This window comes from Canis lupus, chromosome 14 (assembly GCF_003254725.2).
Source record: "Canis lupus dingo isolate Sandy chromosome 14, ASM325472v2, whole genome shotgun sequence".
NCBI classification, from domain to species: Eukaryota; Metazoa; Chordata; class Mammalia; order Carnivora; family Canidae; genus Canis; species Canis lupus.
Window position 1 is genome coordinate 39,285,767 of NC_064256.1, and position 19,186 is coordinate 39,304,952.

The following is a 19,186-nucleotide window of genomic DNA, read 5'->3' on the forward strand; positions in this document are numbered from 1 at the left end:
AAATGTCAGGAATTAAAGTGTTGAAGACACCTGACACATAGGTACTCAATAAAAAATAGATATTACTACTAGTATCATTATTTTACCATCTTTATCATCGTGACCACTGCAATAACTCACATAACCCAAAGCAATTCTATCCCCTAGGCATTTTAGAAAAGCACCTCTCTGCATACTTCTTGAGAGCCTGTGCTTGCTGCCCAACAAGGAGCAATTAATGACAGTTGTGCTAACTGTTCAATCTCCCCAAGACCCCACCTTCACCCATTACCCCTTCTTCCTCTGCCTCCCTTCTCACGCCTGTCTCACTCCTCAGCCCAAAGCATCTTGGCCATTTTGTTCCAGGAAACACAGTAGTCTACAGCTAGATGACCTCTCTCAGTTGAAGAAAGAAACCAGAGGGTCCCCAAGAAGGGGAAGCTAGATGGTGGTGTTCTTTTCAAAAGTGTGTGTGTGTGTGTGTGTGTGTGTGTGCACGCACATGTACACATTACCAAGGCTTCCCAAAAATCAGGAAGTGAAGAAAAAATGATGATTAAGTTACCTTTGAGCACTGATGATGGCTGAAACCCAGAAAAGGTTTGATCTTCCACAGCTAAATTGAGCTTAACATACATATTTACTTAAATAAATCATTGTGTAAGTAACCTGATTACCACACCTCCCTCCCTCTTCAGTTATCGAATATCATGAATTTGTAATCAAACTCCTCTTTTGCCCAAACTTTGAAGGCCACTGCTTTTCTATTCCCTACCCCACCTCACCACCAACTTTTGCCGGGATGCAATACTGTTCACCTTGGCAGATCGACAACCTTATTTATATTTATAACCCTCTTAAAGACATTCACTCTTCCTATGCCTTGGGCTGCCATATGGTCAGGATTTTCCAGTATAACCTGAATGTTGAATCTTTCTTGCATCATTCCAGTAAACTCACTTGTATTTCCACAAAAGTGTGCTCTAATTTTTGTGCTCTGAAAAAATGGTCTGTATTTCTATTCCCATTCCAGTAGAGGCCAGAGTAAGTTTCCCATACCCTGCATACAAAGAAAAGGGGGATGTTTAGGGACAGATTTCCAGAACCTCATCACGGTCCCCCACTGCTTCCTAGGATGGATGTTAAAAAGACCACTCTGTGAACCCACAAGGTCCTAAAATCAAACCAAGAAGCCAGAGTATTTGATTTCCTGGGCTGTTACACTGGAGTAGCATGAGCTAGCTGGGGCTCCTGGGTTACCTACAGACAGAACCAGACTCACAGGTGGCTCCTCTGAAGCAATAGGATATGGCTGTACCTCACTTTATTTCTCCATCAAATGGGACCAACAAGGGTATTATGAGACATAATTGCTGTTTATAGAGAACCTCAGCATCTTAGATGAAAGGCGTCAGAGTTGGGCAAAGCTTGTCTATGACTAGCTGACGCTTTGATTAGTGGAGCCCAAGGAAGAAAAATATACCCCATATCATCTGAGAATTATCCTGCCTGTTGGGAGAAGCAAAGTTTCACTTTTCAGAAGCCTTATGGGGACTTTATGTGCTCGCTTTAAAAAAGTGTTTAGAATCCTTGAACTTCACATCAGGTCTGAGGTTAGAGGAAGTTCTCAGGCATAAAGGGAAATACAGCTTACTAGAACCGTAGATAGGGCGTCTGAATCATTCCTTCCACATAGCCACATACTGAGTACGTGGCCCAGTAAACTACTTTATTTGCGCAAATCTGTCCTAATGTCCATGAAACAGGCTTTGGGAGCTAGGTTAGCATAACAATTCCAAAGCACCAAAAGATGAGAAGTCACGTAAAATTACATGACATGATTATTTTGACTTACAGCACATGTTCTCCCTCCATCAAGAATAATTTAGAAAGCCACACAGGTATTCTCTTAAGCTGGAGTCTGAGCATGCAAACAACAGCAAATTAAGACATGGATCAAATTATTTGTATTATTTGAGTCTAGAGAGAAGGAGAGAACCTCTAAAGTAATGTGACAGATTTTTTAACAAATGCGTAAAACGTACAGTGCCCCTGAGTGCAAACTTGAGGAGGCTCACCCTCTCGCTAACAACGATGCCACTCCTCAAAGCATCTTAAAATTCCTCTTTAGAAACTTTCTACACAGGGCAGCCTGGGTGGCTCAGCGGTTTAGCACTGCCTTCAGCCCAGGGCGTGATCTTGGAGACCCGGGATCAAGTCCCACGGCGGGCTCCCTGCATGGAGCCTGCTTCTCCCTCTGCCTGTGTCTCTGCCTCTCTCTCTCCATCTCTCATGAATAAATAAATAAAATCTTTAAAAAAAAAAAAAAAGAAATTTTCTACACAGCCTGAGACCTCTTCTTTTTTCTGTTTAAGATTTTATTTATTCATTCATGAGAGATACAGAGAGAGAGAGAGAAGCAGAGACACAGGCAGAGGGAGAAGCAGGCTCCATGCAGGGAGCCCGACAGGGGACTCGATCCTGGAACTCCAGGATCACACCCCGGGCCAAAGGCAGGTGCTCAACCACTGAGCCACCCAGGGATCCCCAAGGCCTATTCTTTTTTAAATCTGTTATAGTGGCAAGTCTTCATGTTTGGAGGGTACACTTGATTCTTTCAGGCACTACCAGGCATTAGGAACAGATGGCGATGGAGTATTCTATGTGATAAACCAAAAGGGGAAGGGGATTATGACGTAAGCACAGTTCATTTTCTCACATAGCTGATAAACTGTCTCTAAATGCAAATCCGAAGAAGCAGTTCCACAAACAGTTTTCAAGGGTTGATGTGCTGCCTCTACTCACTCCTAGAGAGAGGACAAGAGCAGCACAAAGAACAAATCATGAACATCATCATACTGAACACTTGGGTGTTAGGGTTTGTCACTTACAACGTGCTTCAGCGTAAAAGACCCACCTGCACCCTTCACACTGCCCATCCCAAGTCCAAGTGCAGACCCATGATGCCTATAGTCTCACAAAACATCTACCATGTACAACATGGAGACCTTTTTTCTGCAATTAATAGTGTTCTACACTCGTTGCCTTTCAGCTGAGAGAACTCAGAAGGCCCAGTAAATGCCATAACCATGTGGGCAGCAGCACCTCTGCAGATACAAACTGTGACACCGAGTGAGATGCCGGCTTTGGGAACAGTCTGGTTCAATTACTGGAGAGATGGACACTCTAGCAAAGGAAAAGCAGAAGAGAGAAAGAAAGGAAACAATAGATCCTAGGACTGACGAACAGATCCACGCCAGCTACACATCAGCAGTGACTTCTAGAAATGTGACAGGTACTGCTGGCAGACTGTTAAGGAAAGGAACAAGAAGTATAATTTTATGGATCTCCACTTTTCAATAGCAGGATAAAGAAAACACAAGGGCAGCCTGGGTGGCTCAGCAGTTTAGTGCCACCCTCAGCCCAGGGCGTGATCCTGGAGACCCGGGATCGAGTCCCACATCGGACTCGCTGCATGGAGCCTGCTTCTCCCTCTGCCTGTGTCTCTGCCTCTCTCTCTCTGTGTCTCTCATGAATAAATAGATAAAATCTTTAAAAAGAAAAAGAAAACACGAAAGTTGGCAATTTTTACACCAGGAATCACAGTCAGGGAACTCCTTTGTTTTCAAAGCACCCCTCTCAAAAGACATCTATGGGACTTTCCATATAATCAGGTCCTCAAGTAAAAATTTCAGCTTTGTGGGTTGGTCAGCTAAGCAACTGACTTGGTTTCAGCTCAGATCATGATCTCAGGGTCGTGGGATTCAGCCCCGTGCAGGGCTCCATGCTCAGCAGGGAGTCCGCTTGAGATTCTCTCTCTCCCTCTCCCTCTGCCTCTCTCCCCACACCCCTCACACACACTTGCTCTCTCTTCCTCTAAAATAAATAAACAAACAAATAAATAAATAAATAAATCTATCTAGCTTTTAAAAAAATTTTCAGCATCCTGAAAGAAAAATGTCATTTCCTTTTTTTTTATTTTTTAAATTTTTTTAAATTTTTATTTATTTATGATAGTCACAGAGAGAGAGAGAGAGAGAGAGAGGCAGAGGGAGAAGCAGGCTCCATGCACCGGGAGCCCGATGTGGGATTCGATCCCGGGTCTCCAGGATCGCGCCCTGAGCCAAAGGCAGGCACCAAACCGCTGCACCACCCAGGGATCCCTCATTTCCTTTTAAAAACACATTCAGTTTCTCTGATGTTAGTTAAAAAGATGGAAATGCTAGAAAGATCAGCCTTTTAAAAATTAGGAAGTGCTGTTTTATTTCAAAATATAAGAACACAGCAGAAATAAAAACATATTACACTGAAGCCTAGACATCAGGCTACATCAGAAGTAGGGTTGTCCGTGGGATAGGTTCATCCCCGAAATGAGGAGGCCTGAGACCCTGGGGCCAATTGCACACAAGTGAGGGAGTCCCTCCGAGTGAGAGAACTAATGTTTCAGGGAGTGAGTTGACGGGGGCTATGGGTGGCCCACGTGGAGGGCAGCCCCAGTAGCGATGCAGGGCTTCCCAGAAGCAGGCAGGACAACTCTTGTCAGGACTTGTTGCCCTGACAAAAGGGTCACGGAGAGGACATGCAGGCTTGGAATCCCAGGAGGAGCAGGGCGGCCAGATCGCAGGAGGGGTGAGATGGGCACAGCTGACAACTGGCCACTTTCTTTTCTGCGGTCAGTGCTGTTTACTCGGTTCCTTAAAAACAGGTATCAGTGATGAGATGAGCCCTGGGTGTTGTACTATATGTTGGCAAATTGAATTAAAAAAAAACAAAAACTGTATACTAACTTTCCAAGTAAAATGTATTAAGAAAAAAAAATGTAGGTATCAATCAAACAACTTCAAACTTAATCCCACAAATCTACAAGATTAGCACCCAGGTTGCTTTAAGGTCTTTCGGGTCTCCCCTCTAGACCCCCCAATTCCCGAGTTCCCAGAGGAGGAACAGGCTCAGAGCTCCCAGGGGCCACCTGCAGGCCTGTGTCCGGAGGGCTGGACGTCCGTCTTTGGGCCACTCACCAGTCACTGTGTCTGGAGGGGAGAAGGGAGCCACACCAGCCCAGCCTGGCTTCTTCGACGGCAGGGCCCGGGGTGGGCATGTGCCCCAAGCCCAAGTGACTCCCGCAGCTGCAGAAGGCCAATCCCAGATGCACAGACAAACACCAGCACGGATTCTGGCACAGGAGAGAACAATACGGGCACCCAGGGAGTAAAACTGGGGCACGGGTGGGAGGCTTCATTACAGGAAGGAGATAGCCGTCACTGAATGTGGGGCGCACAGTGAGACAGCACTGGAGACGGGGGAACAATTGCCTCTCTTGCAGAGACCCAGCCCTGGAGCCCTGCACGTGGTAGGAAACCAATAAAGATCATCTTGCTGTTTAATCAACCAACTCAGCTTCCTTAGCTAAACCAGGTCTGCTTCGCCTTCAAGGAAAAAGTGGATCAGTGCATTAGTCAGGGCTGCAGCCCCCCTGTGTCAGAGTCACATGGGGAGCTTGTTTAAAATGCAGTTACCCAGCTCCAAAAGAGCCACAAAAACTCCTGAGCTCTAGGGGTCGGGCCCAGGAATCTGGACCACACCATGGGCCACGCTGCCCTAGATGTGAGTTATCTTGTTCTACTGGGGAAACAGTGGGGTATTGGATTATCTTTGCCCTGAACTTCAGGTTAAAATGTATCTTTCCCCAGTTGAACAAAGTGGAGCCACTGACAGTATTCCTACAAATGTAGCTGGGGTGATGTGTCCCACTGTTCACTGAAATGTGGTCCATGGGTGGGGGTTGTCTCGCACCCCCCTACACCAGTTTTCCCAGATGGCTGTATTCATGGGCACCAGCTCCAGGGCGGGGTGGTTCCAGGTTCTGCTGCAATCCCAGTGGCTGGATCTCAGCCCCACCTTCTACCCACTTAGCTGATAATTAAGTCATCTTTTCCAGATCTGACGCCTGGGGACTGACCAACCCTGCTCCTAATTGTTCCCTGAAGGTGCAAGGAGCCATAGTGCCCAAGGTGAGCCCTGCAGGTCCAGAGATCTCTGAGCACCAGCATCTTCCCTGCCCTCACCCTATCTCCCAAGAGCACAGGAGTGCTGTTGGCTTCATTTCCCTGACTAGTTTCTTGTCTTCCTCAGACACAAATATCTGTTGAGCACCCACTATATCCCAGGCCCTGAGTTAGCAAAGTGAGAGAGTCTTTAGATTCACAGGGGTCTTCAGTTCTTCAAAAGACTGTTAGTTGTTCTTGTCCTTTAATTTCATGTTTTCGGGACACCTGGGTGGCTCAGTGGTTGAGCATCTGCCTTCTGCTCAGGTTGTGATCCTGGGGTCCCGGGATCTAGTCCCACATTGGGCTCCCCTCAAGGAGCCTGCTTCTCCTTCTGCCTGTGTCTCTGCCTGTCTCCCTGTGTCTCTCATGAATAAATAAATAAAATCTAAGAAATAATAACTTCACATTTTCATTTTGACGGTAATCCTTTTTAAAAATCTGGTAGTCGGCCATATAATCTAGAGTTTAGATTTATAAATACTTTCTCACAAAGTGAGATCCAAGTGGTATCACGTTATGATAAACAATGAAGGGTCTCAAATCATTGGAATAATCAAAGTAGTGAGCACACCAAGCATTCTGGGTCCCAAACCCAAAGGAATCTCATAGCCATCAGGACCATGTTTTCATTCTCTTCATAGAGCCTATTTTGTACCTACCAGCTCATAAAAGTCGTTATGGAGAACGTAGCAGTGAGTGAGCAATAAAGAGCTTTTTGCTTGTCACTCTAATAATGCTCACTTCATGCAGATTTCCAGGATGTGGCAATGCTACCTTATTTATGAATGAACCAGACAATCCAGAGGGTTATCGAGGGCATTTCATTAAAATGGGCACTTCAGGAATGCTCAGGGCAGAGCCTTAATTGACTATGAGATCTCATTATTCTGAACTAGCAAATAGGGCCAGAGTAACAGGCACTCTCTGCATTAGCACTGAACCCAAAGGCCAAAGTAAATACAGAACTAGATCTGAGAGCATCGTGTTAAACCCAACATGACCTATTTGTTCCGGAACAAAAGCATCTTCTGGCACATTCAGTTGATATGGCTTACTTAACAATATTGGCTTTGCAGATGTGTTTTGTTTAATGCGTATATTGGCTTTGTTTTTATGATAATGTAGTAGCTGAGTACTTATCGAGAGCTTATTACATGCCGGGAACTACACTAAAGCACTTTAGGTGGATTAGCTCATTAAATGCTCACAACTCTGGCAAATAGGTACTATTACCTGCACTTTGCCCATAAGTGAACCGAAACAAAGAGAGAGCTTGCAGAAGCTTCCATATCACATAAGTGACAGCTCTAGGGCTTGAACCCAAAGAGGTTGGGATCCAGAACCTGTGTTCTTAACCATAGCACTGTACTGTTTTATACTTATATCATTTTACACACACACACACACACACACACACACATATAAATGGAAATATGGAAATGTGGAATTATATAAATACCATGTGCTGAAATGTATATAGCTTTGCATTTTTACATACCTAAGTAGATATGATAAAAACCATTTAATTCAACATTTAATTCAACATTCAACTTGTAAGAATCTCTTTTTTTTATTGAGGTATAATTGACATGTAACATTATATTGGCTTTAGGTGTATAACATAATGATTCTATATTCATATATACTGTGAAATGATCACCACAATAAGCCTCGTTAACATAGAATTTCTTTCCTGATTCAACAAATAAAAAGGCCTGTAGTCTATTTAAATGAAAGAAATGCAGAGTTAGTGGTTTCTTCTCAGGATAACTGGTACCCAGGCTCAATCCCAGGGGTGACTTGCAGGAGGAAAGGGTCTGATACCTGGCTCAGTTCTGCAAGCCCTCCTGTTTCTCACATCTCCCTCTCCTCATTCCTCATCATCCCCTCTCCACTGGGGAAGTCCTGCTGTGTACAGACCCCTGACTCATCTCTACTCACTGAGCTCCTAAACATTCCCAGTGCCTAGGTTACCATGAAAGGTTCTGCTGTTAGGTTACATCTGTTATGAATGTGAACCTGAGTCACAGCGGACTCTGTGGTCTTTGCTCAGCCCTCCCCTCCCACACCTGCTCACGCTCCTGTCTGCAGGGCAAGTAAGTTTCCTCCTGCCACCTCCCATAGCTGGCACCTGACTGTGGGTTCTCTATCAGGACCAGCTTCCTTACCCATCACCCTACCCGGTATCATGGTTCTGGAGTCTAGATGCTTCTCCTTTGGGTCAGTTGAGGCCTCAGTAGCATATTTGACTGCCCTGCTAAAGTCTGCAGCTCTTCAGGCCAGCGTTACAAAAGTGAATCACACTATTAAAACTGCATTTCAAGGAAACCAACAAAATGCAACCAATAAATGCTCCTCTTCTGCTGGAGGGCCCATGAATTACCATCCTCCCTCTTCGCAATCACAGAAGATAGAAAGCACAATTATGAGTTAATGAAACATTTTTGCATGTGACATGGGAATTATGAAATTATAGGGCTGAGAGCATACTTGGAGTTAGATCGTTCAGTTACAAGCCACATCACTTGTTTACTAATGCAAGCACTTTTGCTAGCAGCGATGATTTCAACCTTAACAATTAAACCTTGGTGATCTTAATGCTCTTGGGTAGAATCCTGTCCACTGTCTAGTTCCAACTTCTTGAGTGATGAAAGGTGGTCGCAGTAGCAGCCAAGTGCCTTCCTGGTCCATGGGTCACAGGTGAGCTACTCTGTTCTTTTTTTTTTTTTTAATTTGATTGATTGATTGATTGATTGATTGATTAACTGAGAAAGAGAGAGCACACAAGCAGAGGGAAGAAGCAGAGAGAGAGGAAGAGTGAATCTTCAGCAAACTCCACACTGAACACAGAGCCCAATGTAGGGCTTGATCTCATAACCCTGAGATCATGACCTAAGCCAAAATCGAGTTGGACATTCAACTGACTAAGCCACCCAGGAGTCACTGAGGCATTGTATTCTTGAAATCAACTGTCCCTGTGATGGTCTACTAATAGTCTCTCTTCTGCTCTTGGCAGAAGAAGCAAGTCCCCTGGCAGATCAATTTGGAAGTGTGTTCCAGAAGCTGTCCAGCAGCCTAAAGCCTGGGTCTCTGGCCTTTCATTGTTATGCTCCTAATTCCATGCATCAAATTCTTTTTCTGCTTTAAATATTCAGAGTGATTCTTGTTTCCTGACAAAAGCATGACCTGATATACTTGCATTGATTCATGTAATGCCAGCAACAACCCAATGAGGGAAGTACTATTATTTCTTATTTACAATCTGAGCAAACTGAGGCATAAGGAGGTTAATGGACTTGCCCAAGGTCCTTTTAGGGAGTGGCAGATCTGGGTTTCTAACTCAAACAATCTAACCCCAGAGCCCATATTCCAAAGGCTTCACTGCCTCCTCATTAGGCTATAATCATGCCAAGAATTAATGGCGCCTCACTGGACTTGTATTATTTTTGTGACTTGATGTTATTCCACTGGCAATTCAAATTCCCAGAAGAGGGGATCCCTGGGTGGCGCAGCAGTTTGGCGCCTGCCTTTGGCCCAGGGCGCGATCCTGGGGACCCGGGATCGAATCCCACGTCGGGCTCCCTGCGTGGAGCCTGCTTCTCCCTCTGCCTGTGTCTCTGCCTCTCTCTCTCTCTCTCTCTGTGTGTGTGACTATCATGAATAAATAAATAAAATCTTTAAAAATAATAATAATTTAAAAAAATTCCCAGAAGAATCTAATTGGCCCAGTTTGGGTGTCAGGTCCCCACTCAACCCTTCATTGAAACCCCATCAAAAACTGTGCAGTGAAATACGGTAGTTCCACCAAAAGAGTCTGGCTACTGCTTCCCAAGGAAGGAAAAGGAATGCTGGTCAGACCAAACCAACAAATGTCCATCGAAAGTACCAAAACTGATGTGCATCTGGCCATTGCTCAAAAGTACGATGGAAAAAATAGACCCAAAATGCCCAGATGTGAGGTGGAAACTTGGCCTTTGTTCAGTCAGTAAATGAGTCCCATATGGACCTTGAAGACGACTCATGAAATGTGAAGACTTTCTTAAATCTTACAGGCATTGCCTCAGAGGTGCCATGGAACAAAGTCAGATATTCTGGAAGGAAAGATGGAAGAGAGATGACTCTGAGCAGTGTGATGACTGTGTGCTGCTATCAGTCCACGTCACACCCGCACCGACCTCACAGAGACTTCTGGGAGGCTCTGGTTGACGACTGGAGAGCTTGTGGTGGCGCTTCACACACAGGCTAGACCATGTCTAACTAGCTAGACCATATCCTTGTGCTACAACTAGACAGGCCTTAGAGGTGCCCTGAAACAGCCTGTTTGGCAAATAAGAAACCTGATGCCCAAAGTCCCAACTCAGAATGTATTTCTCAGCACTTGGTGGATTCCTCCATTTCCTGGAGATTTGTAATTTGATTTCAGAGACATGTGTCATGGTGCACTTGAGTGGTTCCAACACCTCTAATTTAATATTTTTGAGTTTTTGTTTAAAGGGTTTTTTTCCCCAGAACTTTAAAAAGCCCCTCTTCCTTTCTCTCTGTCTCTCTCTCTGTCTCCTTCCCCTCTCCTCTCTGTCTCTTTTATATATAATACTATCTCAGGTAAAACCCTAACTGGCTTATTTTATAATCCCTTGCTTCTAAGATGAAAAGGAAAACCCAGATTTTTAAACCCCAGACACTCTTTGCTGCTTTTAGTAAGATTTAGTAAGATTTTCCCTTGCCCATCACTCCCTGGGATTTCTCCACTGATAACTTTCCATGGATCTTCCCTCCTTTCTTCCAAAGGTTGATTATATGACTGAGAATAGGTTACAAAAACATATCCCCAACTATCACATTTTCCCAAAGCTCGGCCCTTTCCCCAGCCCAAACTTCATATTTTTATTTTTCCCTATAATATAAATAATCTCCCAGCTACAAATTCCTAAGCCTCACTGATGGAGACTTCTCTCCTCATCTGGTCATTTCCCGAACTGACCAGAGTAGGAAGATCTCCAGCATCATTTTATGAAGACCGCCTTTCCCACTGATCCAGACCGAAGGACACAGTGTAGAACGGGGAAGAGGATTTGCTCCAGGTGAGGCCAGCCTCCCGCAGCAGTCAGCAAAGCAACACTTTGTCACCAGCCAAAGGATGCCAATGCTTTCTCCTACCAGTGTGGACAAAGTCGCCGTAACCAGGAAAGAAAGCAGAAACATATGAATCCCTGAGCATTCTTTCTCCTTTTAGAATAGGAAGAAAGAATTTCAGGAACATTGAGTCTTGTCTGATAGACCTGATATCCAATGAGCAGAAATCAGTGCGTTTCCCATATGAGCCGAGAGAAAGAATGTGGAGGGGAAAGAAAGGAAGCCAACATTGTGACGATGGTGACAATGGTGAACAATCAGGTCACCATGGGTCAAGAGCCTCCAAGAGTCAAAGCTCTCTGGGCATTCAAGGAGAATGTTCTACAGCTTTCCTTAAGTTGCTGAGCAATCATCTCCTGTTAGCAAATCATTTACATGAACCAAGAGGACAGTAGGGACCTGCATCAAGACCTGGCAAGACAGATGACTCGCAAATGACGAGTGAGCAGCGGGAACAGTCACACTGATAGGAACTGTATCCATGTGGCAGCCCCACAGGCAGCTCTGAAGCCCAACACCCCCTTACGGGGCTTTGCCACAGCAAAAGCTCAATTCTTCTGCTTGGAAGTGCCAAAAAGAATCCTTGATGGGATGAGCTCTGGGTGCTATACTGTATGTTGGCAAATAGAACTCCAATTAAAAAATATATATTTCTAGGGCAGCCCCAGTGGCACAGCGGTTTAGTGCCGCCTGCAGCCCGGGGCGTGATCTTGGAGACCCCGGATCGAGTCCCACGTCAGGCTCTCTGTATGGAGCCTGCTTCTCCCTCTGCCTGTGTCTCTGCCTCTCATTCTCTCTCTGTGTCTCTATGAATAAATAAATAAATAAAATATATATTTCTAAAAATAGAACTCCAATTATATATATATATATATATATTAACATCCTTTTCGCCACCATCCTGGTTGTGTGTGGTTGACTGTCACCATGTCTTCTCACAAGACTTTCAGAATCAAGCAATTCCTGGCCAAGAAACAAAAGCAGAATCATTCCATTCCCCAGTGGATTCAGATGAAAACTGGTAATAAAATCAGGTACAACTCCAAGAGGAGGTACAGGAGAAGAACCAAGCTGGGTCTATGAGGAAGCATCGCACATCATGAAACAGCAAACATAATTGGCACACGTATTTAAGCCGCATGGAGATCACATGTTCCTATCCTATCAATATGGAAACATCCTTCCCACCTGGCCAATAGACATGTCTTATCAAGGAAATGATATTCTCTGTTACTATGCCCCTATACCAGTAGGTTGGTTCAGTAATAAATGTGAGACCTTTCAGCTGAGCTGCTGTTGTGTCCTGATTTGTGAAGTACTGAATTCCCCCTCCTGTCAGATCTCACATAGCACTGTCTGATAGAACTTTCTGCAGTGATAGAAATGGCCCTTGACAACGAAGTATTTAAAGTGTGGCTAGGGGACGCCTGTGTGGCTCTGTCTGCTAAGCATCTGCCTTTGGCTCAGGTCTTGTTGGGGAGTCTGCATGTCTCCCCCTCTCTGCCCCTACCCCTGCTCATGTGCTCTCTCTCAAATAAATAAAATCTTTAAAAATAAAAATAAAAAATAAATTTAAAAAAATTTTAAAAAGAAGCCTTCCCTGAATGGAGACACTCTCTTGATTTTCTTAACAAGTGTGACCTTGAACTTGGGCACTTCCCTCTCCATATCAGATGTTAAAAGGAAACAAGAAAAAAATACTTCCTCTTTTCATATCAGGATCCCCAAAACAATTCATTCTACCACCTCTTTTTAATTTTTTTAATGACATGCACTGATGTAATGCTAACGCCAAGGAGATATTTAGAGGGGCGCCTGGGTGGCTCAGTAGGTTAAGCATCTGTCTTCAGCTCAGGATTGAGCCCCACTCGGGTCCCAGCTCAGGGGGGGAGCCTGCTTCTCCCTCTCCCTCTGCCCCTCTCCTCCAGCTCATGCTTGCTCTCTCTCTCTCAAATAAATAAATAGAATCTTTAAAAAAAAAAAATAGAAAGGAGTTTTAAACTCTATTTGGAGAATATTTACTATAAAAGCTCTTCATGACTCCCCAAGATGTAAGAGTGAGGTCAACTCATGGATTAGGCTCCCCCTGCAGAGGAGTATAGGGGCTTGCAGAAAATTCCAGAAGCCAGAGCTTTAACATAAAACTGGGACTAGGATGAGAGGAGTAAAGTATCTATCTCAGTTGCAAAAACAAAACAAGAAAAACTTCTGTATGACAAAGGTAGCCCATAATTAGTTATGTTTAATATTGCTTGTCTTTCACCTTTTAGCATTTAAACTTTTAACATGAACAAAATTTTGTCTTTAACCATTACTTTTGTGTTATTCTTTTTTCATTGAAAAGGGAATAAATGTATGTGGTTCCTAAAAAATCCAAAACAGAGCAGAGTATCTCAGATCCCCAGACATCTATCCTCCATCAAGAAGTTTAAACATTACTACTAGTAGAATTTTTCTTACAGAATTTTTCTTGGTATATACATGCACTTTTTTCTTCACAGAATTTGTCTTGCAGAATTTTTCTTTGTCTATACCTGCATATTTACATGTGCATGTCTCTTTTTATTGTTTACACAAAATGAGGACACACACTACATTGCATTTGCTGGTTTTACTTGACCTTGGATCTCAGATTGATGCATTTTAGCATATATAATCTACTTCATTATTTTTTAAAGAGGTGAATAGCTTCCCACTCTATGAAAGTGCTATAATTTATTTAACCATTTCCCTGTTGAGAAACATTTTCATAGTTTTTAGATTTTTATTTTTGTTTTTGTTTTCTATCACAAACAATGTTGTAACTATAATAGTTTCTGGTAGATTCAGGCAACCAGAAGTCTTCGATCTCCTGAGCAATCTTAATTTAATATAATAAATAATTTTCATATAAAGTAAAATAACTTAAACAGATTCCACAAAGGTATTTGATAACATTTAACATTTTATTTTGGATTTTTTTAAATACTCAAAAAGAAAAAATATGTTTGTATTTAATAAGGAGATAATAGAAGCTTTCCCATTAGTCAGGAAAAGGAACAAAGATGCCCACTCTCCCCAGTGTTCTTTAGCATTACTCTAGAGTTACAAGTCAATGCAAAAGGAAAATAGAATTAAAATTGGAAATGAGGAGGTAAAATTTTCCTTATCTGCAATGATGTATTATATAATTGGGACAACACACAGAAAATCAACAGAAAAACAATTAGAAGCAATAAGAGCATTCAATAAGATGACTCTCATGCACTCTTGGTGACTGGTAAATTGGCTCAACCCCTGGTGGAGCGGGGATGGGGAGTGTGGGCAATGTGGGGGCAGGATTTGGACCATCTATCAAAACTAAGTGTGCACATAATCAATGAGCCTGTTAATTTCACTTCCAGAAATGCACCCTTCAAATACACTATCCCCATGGACTGAGAGGCTCATGGCACAGGTATGTATAGGTACATGAGTATTTCATTAGAGCATTTTTTACAATAGCAAGAAGGCCAGAAACAACTTGCTTTTCAAGAAGCTGCATATACATATATGAGGTGGTATATGATATAAGCATAAAATATTTTCAAAGAATAGCCAAGAAATCAGTCTCAGTGAATATCTCTAAGGAACAAAACCTAGAAAGGATAAGAAGGAGCTTTATTTTTCATTGCATGCCTTTAGTAGGGTTAGAATGCCCTACTAGCATTCTATTTTATTCTATTCTATTCTGTTCTATTTTCAAAGCATGCATTGAGCCCCCTCAAATGCATGCCTTTAAATAAATGATTGACTTTTTGTACTATTTCTAAGGCTTTTCTAGTAGATACATTAGTTTTCACTAAATCCTTGATCAAACCCAGAGACTGATTCCTAGTTCAAATAGACGGATGGCCTTGGTTCAATTAAGAAAACCTATTCATTGACAAGAGGGAGAGGAAGCACACTTCAGTTCTTTAATGTTTTGTTGTCACTGTTGGGGTTGCACTTGTTATGTTTTAATTTTTTTATGGGTATATAACTGAGGGTTTTAGTCCTGATAGATTTGAAGAGGTGTGACTGTGGTCTCTACTCGTCAAGTGACTTTACAGCTCAGTATTCTTCAAGCCCCGTGTCCTGATACCAATTCACATCACTGAACGTGCTGAATTCTGCAGGCACGTCACCCAAGACCGATCTAGCTTTTCTGAAGGTCTTCAGGGACCCAACCAAACTCAGTGACACAACCCGAAGAACTTAATCCAGACCAGACCAGCAGGAGGGAGAGAGGGAAGCTCATCAGGTGGCTGCTCTCCTAGCTCTAGCTGCCTCCTCAGTTCCCACTGATGACAGGGTCCCAGTGGAACCTCCTTTACCGCCTTTGTCCTCCTCCTCTGAAGTAGGGAGAGGTGCTTGGGTAATTCTAGTGGGCAAGAAGAGACAGATTTAAGAACATGTATTAGCAACAGAAAATTATCATTTTTTTAGAGATTATTTATTTATTTATTAGAGAGAGCACAAGTCAGGGGAGGAGCTGAGGGAGAGGAAGAAGCCAACTCCTGGCTGAGCGGGGGGTTCAAGAGCAGCTTGATTGGGAGACTCCAGGATTACAACCTGAGCCCAAGGCAGATGCTTAACTGCTTAACCGACTTAGCCACCCAGGCACCCCAGCAACAGAAAAGTATACGTTTAATGACAATAACGTTAAAATTACCCAAGACTAAACTACATCGATCAGTCCCCAAACCCTACTCCACCAAGAAAAGCTGTGTTGTACTTGAATCACCGCGGAGCACCTTTAAATGGAAAAATCCCCAGGCCACACCCACAGGTATTCTGCTTCACTGGGTCTTCAAATCTGTATTTTTAGGACACTCTCCAGGTAATTCTGATGGGCAGCCAGGCTTGACAAACACAGGTATAAATTATTCAGTTACCCCAGAATTACTGTGAATCCTATAACAGTCTAATAAATTTTGATGCGACCTCTTGGGGGAAAAAAGTCCCAAGACAAATTGTTTTCGTAAAAGGATTAAAGTAATCCTCAAGAGCGAGTAAATTAATCCCAGTAAACACATTATAGTTACTGCATTAAGTAAAAATTTTGTCTGCCTAATCAATAATGAAATAAGCAGAGAGAGGACATTTCAAAGCCTGCAGGAGATATAATTCAAACACTAGCCTAGATCTGATAAATATTTTATAGACAATCAATTTTATTTCATTTTCCTCGAGAAATGAATAAGGGCCTACATTCCTGTTTGGCAACATCGGGTTTTTTAAATCGAATTGGAAGCATACAGAGTGAGTTACATTTTAAGGGAGAAATGTGTATTTCTCCCTTAAAGTGAGTATTAGCAACCTCCTACCTCCAGGACACCTGGTCACTCTCTCTCCTCTGGGTCGGCCACTCCACTTCGTCTTTCGACTCTGGCTCTGGGCTGCGGTTCCCTGAGTGGTCTTTGCGGAGTAGTGGTCTGGAGCTCTGCAGAAAAAAGCCAGCTTTGTGGGTGCTGGCAGGACCCGGGCCTGGTCTCCCTGACTTCCTCCTTTTGAGAACCTTGCAAAAAGCTCAGGTTCTTTTCATTCATCCATTCACTGGACCACAACAAAAGACGTCTGCTAAGGGTGAGTGAGTTCGTGAGTTCACATCCACGGAGGGGAGGAAGGGGGTCTGGATTTGGTTTGGGGTTTTGTGGGTTTTTTTTTTTCCCCTAATCCTAAATTTCCCATCTTAATGAATAAGATATTTTGTAAAGCATAAAATCAAGCCAGCCTAGGAGGCCTTCAGGGCTTGACAAACATATGGAGAGATTCTCTCCATTACGAACAAGGAATTAGAGACTGAGAATTGGGTGTTTTGGGGTCTCAGAAAGTTGCAGGACAGGGCAGTCCAACTTTAATGTGAAAATGTACTAGAGAAACTGGTTGCCAGAGGTAAAGCTGAGATTTTTCTTCTAAGGGAAGCCATAACTTTAAAGAACGTTTCCCCCATTTTTCGGACCCACTTCACCTGGAGTCATTTATTTGGTGTCAAGACCAGCGGGAGGGACGCCTGGGTGGCTCAGCGGGTGAGCGTCTGCCTTTGGCTCAGGGGGTGACCCCGGGTCGAGGATCGAGTCCCACATTGGGCTCCCTGCAGGGAGCCTGCTTCTCCCTCTGCCTGTGTCTCTGCCTCTCTCTCTCTTTCAGGAGTAAATAAATAAATCTTAAAAAAAAAACAAAACAAAAAACAAAAAAAACCAGCAAGAACCTCCGCCGGATTTACCTGGGATGCCGCAGCCGGCCTCTAGAGGTCGCACTTCATAAGAGAACTTGGGCTGGGGCGGGGCCGGGGGGAGAGTTGCGATCAAAGGTCCACCCCCCAGACCCCAAGGTTAAGTCCCCTGAAAGCCCTCCTTTTGCAGTGTCCCCAGAAGAGAGAAAACTAAGGTACAGAACATTTGAAAGCCGTGTACTTCATTTCAAAACAAAACTGGAAGACGAAGACTACTGCCCAGGGGTGCCCCCCCTCCCTGCCTCCAGCCCCGCTCCCCAGGGCTGACTGTCCACTGGTAGCTAGAGTACTTGCTGTTTGAAGAGAGTGTCCTTCGTTCTGGGTGGAAAGAGAAGGGTGTCTGAGCAAAATGTTTAAAGAATAGGTTGTGGAGGCTTGGTCTCTGATTGGAGCCGCAGGTGGGCAGTAACTGGAAAAGCCCAGCAGCCTTCAGATCCACCCCACTACCCACCAGGAATGGTTGGGGCTGAAGGTTACCAAACCCTGCTCAGCACGCTTGCACCTAAGAGGAGAGAGGAAACCAGACAGGGGTGGGAAGTGCTGGATCAGCGTCTCAGTACCAATGTCTTGATTATTAGAATCTTGGCCCTCACTTGCCCCTCCTTTAGGGGTGGGGGGAGCTGTGCATGTGTGCTGAGGAGGAAAGGGTAGATATAGGTTGCTGATGCATTTCTCATATTTCTATATTTATGATACATTAGAATACATGACTGAATAAATTGTATACAAAGAAAGCCTGCCTCGGAGGCCTGGGAGGCTCAGCCGTTGAGCTACTGCCTTCCGCCCAGGGCATGATCCCAGGGTCCTGGGATCCAGTCCTGCATCCGTTCCTGCAGGGAGCCTGCCTCTCCCTCTGCCTATGTCTCTGCCTCTCTCTCTGTCTCTCATGAATAAATAAATTAAAAATCTTAAAAAAAAAAAAAAAAAAAAAGAACCTAACTGGTGCAGATGCCAATGAAAATGAGGACAGTGATCTAGAGAAGGAAAACATCAGCAGGAGCTAAAATTTCTGCTCCAATAAAAGACCTCATAGAGAAGAAGTGGGACTTCAATTGAATTCTGAAAATAATTTGGTTAAGTGTATGTGGGAGCAGAGGTGATAGAAGTTTACTGGAGAAGTAACTGCAAAAGTACAGAGGGCATAGTATGGAGGTTCCTTAAAAAATTAAAAATAGGAGTACCTGGGTGGCAGTCAGTTAAGCATCCAACTCTTGGTTTTGGCTCAGATCATGATGTCAGGGTGGTGAGATCAAGCCCACAAAGGCTCTGTGCTCAGCAAGGAGACTGCTCTCTCTCTCACTTTCTTCCCCTGCTGGTCTCTGCTAAAATAAATACATAAATCTAAAAAAAATTAAAAATAGAACTACCATATGATCCAACAACTCCACTTCTGAGTATTTAGATGGAGAACATGAAAGCACTAATGCTAAAAAAATAGCTGCACTCTCATGTTCACTGCAGCATTATTCACAATAGCCAAGATATGGAAATCACCTAAGTGTCAATCAACAGATGAATGGATAAAGCAAAATTATATATATATATTTATAGGAATATTATTCAACCATAAAAAAAGAGTGAAATCTTGCCATTTGCAAGAACACGGACCTAAACGGCATTGTGCCAAGTGAACAAAGATCTCATTGATATGTGAAATCTTAAAGAAAAAAATTGAGCTCATAGATTTGTAGTTGCTAGAAGTGGGAAGTTGTGGGTGAGCCAAATGGGTGAGGGAAATCAAGATGCACAAGCTTCAATTTATAAAACAAATGTCAAAAATAAATAAATAAGA

The 19,186-nt window shown here is 43.5% G+C and overlaps 1 long non-coding RNA gene across 5 annotated transcripts; it reads right to left on the minus strand.

Annotated features, from left to right (window-relative positions):
• Positions 1 to 14,097: 14,097 nt before the first annotated feature.
• LOC112670602 (uncharacterized) lies at positions 14,098 to 17,884 on the minus strand. Of its 5 annotated transcripts, XR_004804818.2 has the most exons (5): positions 17,685 to 17,884; positions 17,386 to 17,437; positions 17,131 to 17,302; positions 16,487 to 16,602; positions 14,098 to 15,540 (listed from the first exon to the last, which is right to left on the minus strand). It is a non-coding gene; the product is annotated as an uncharacterized LOC112670602 (long non-coding RNA). The 5 variants fall into 5 exon arrangements; XR_004804820.2 differs by lacking the exon at positions 17,386 to 17,437 and having other exon boundaries at positions 17,685 to 17,882; XR_007402053.1 differs by lacking the exon at positions 17,131 to 17,302 and having other exon boundaries at positions 17,685 to 17,882.
• Positions 17,885 to 19,186: the final 1,302 nt, after the last annotated feature.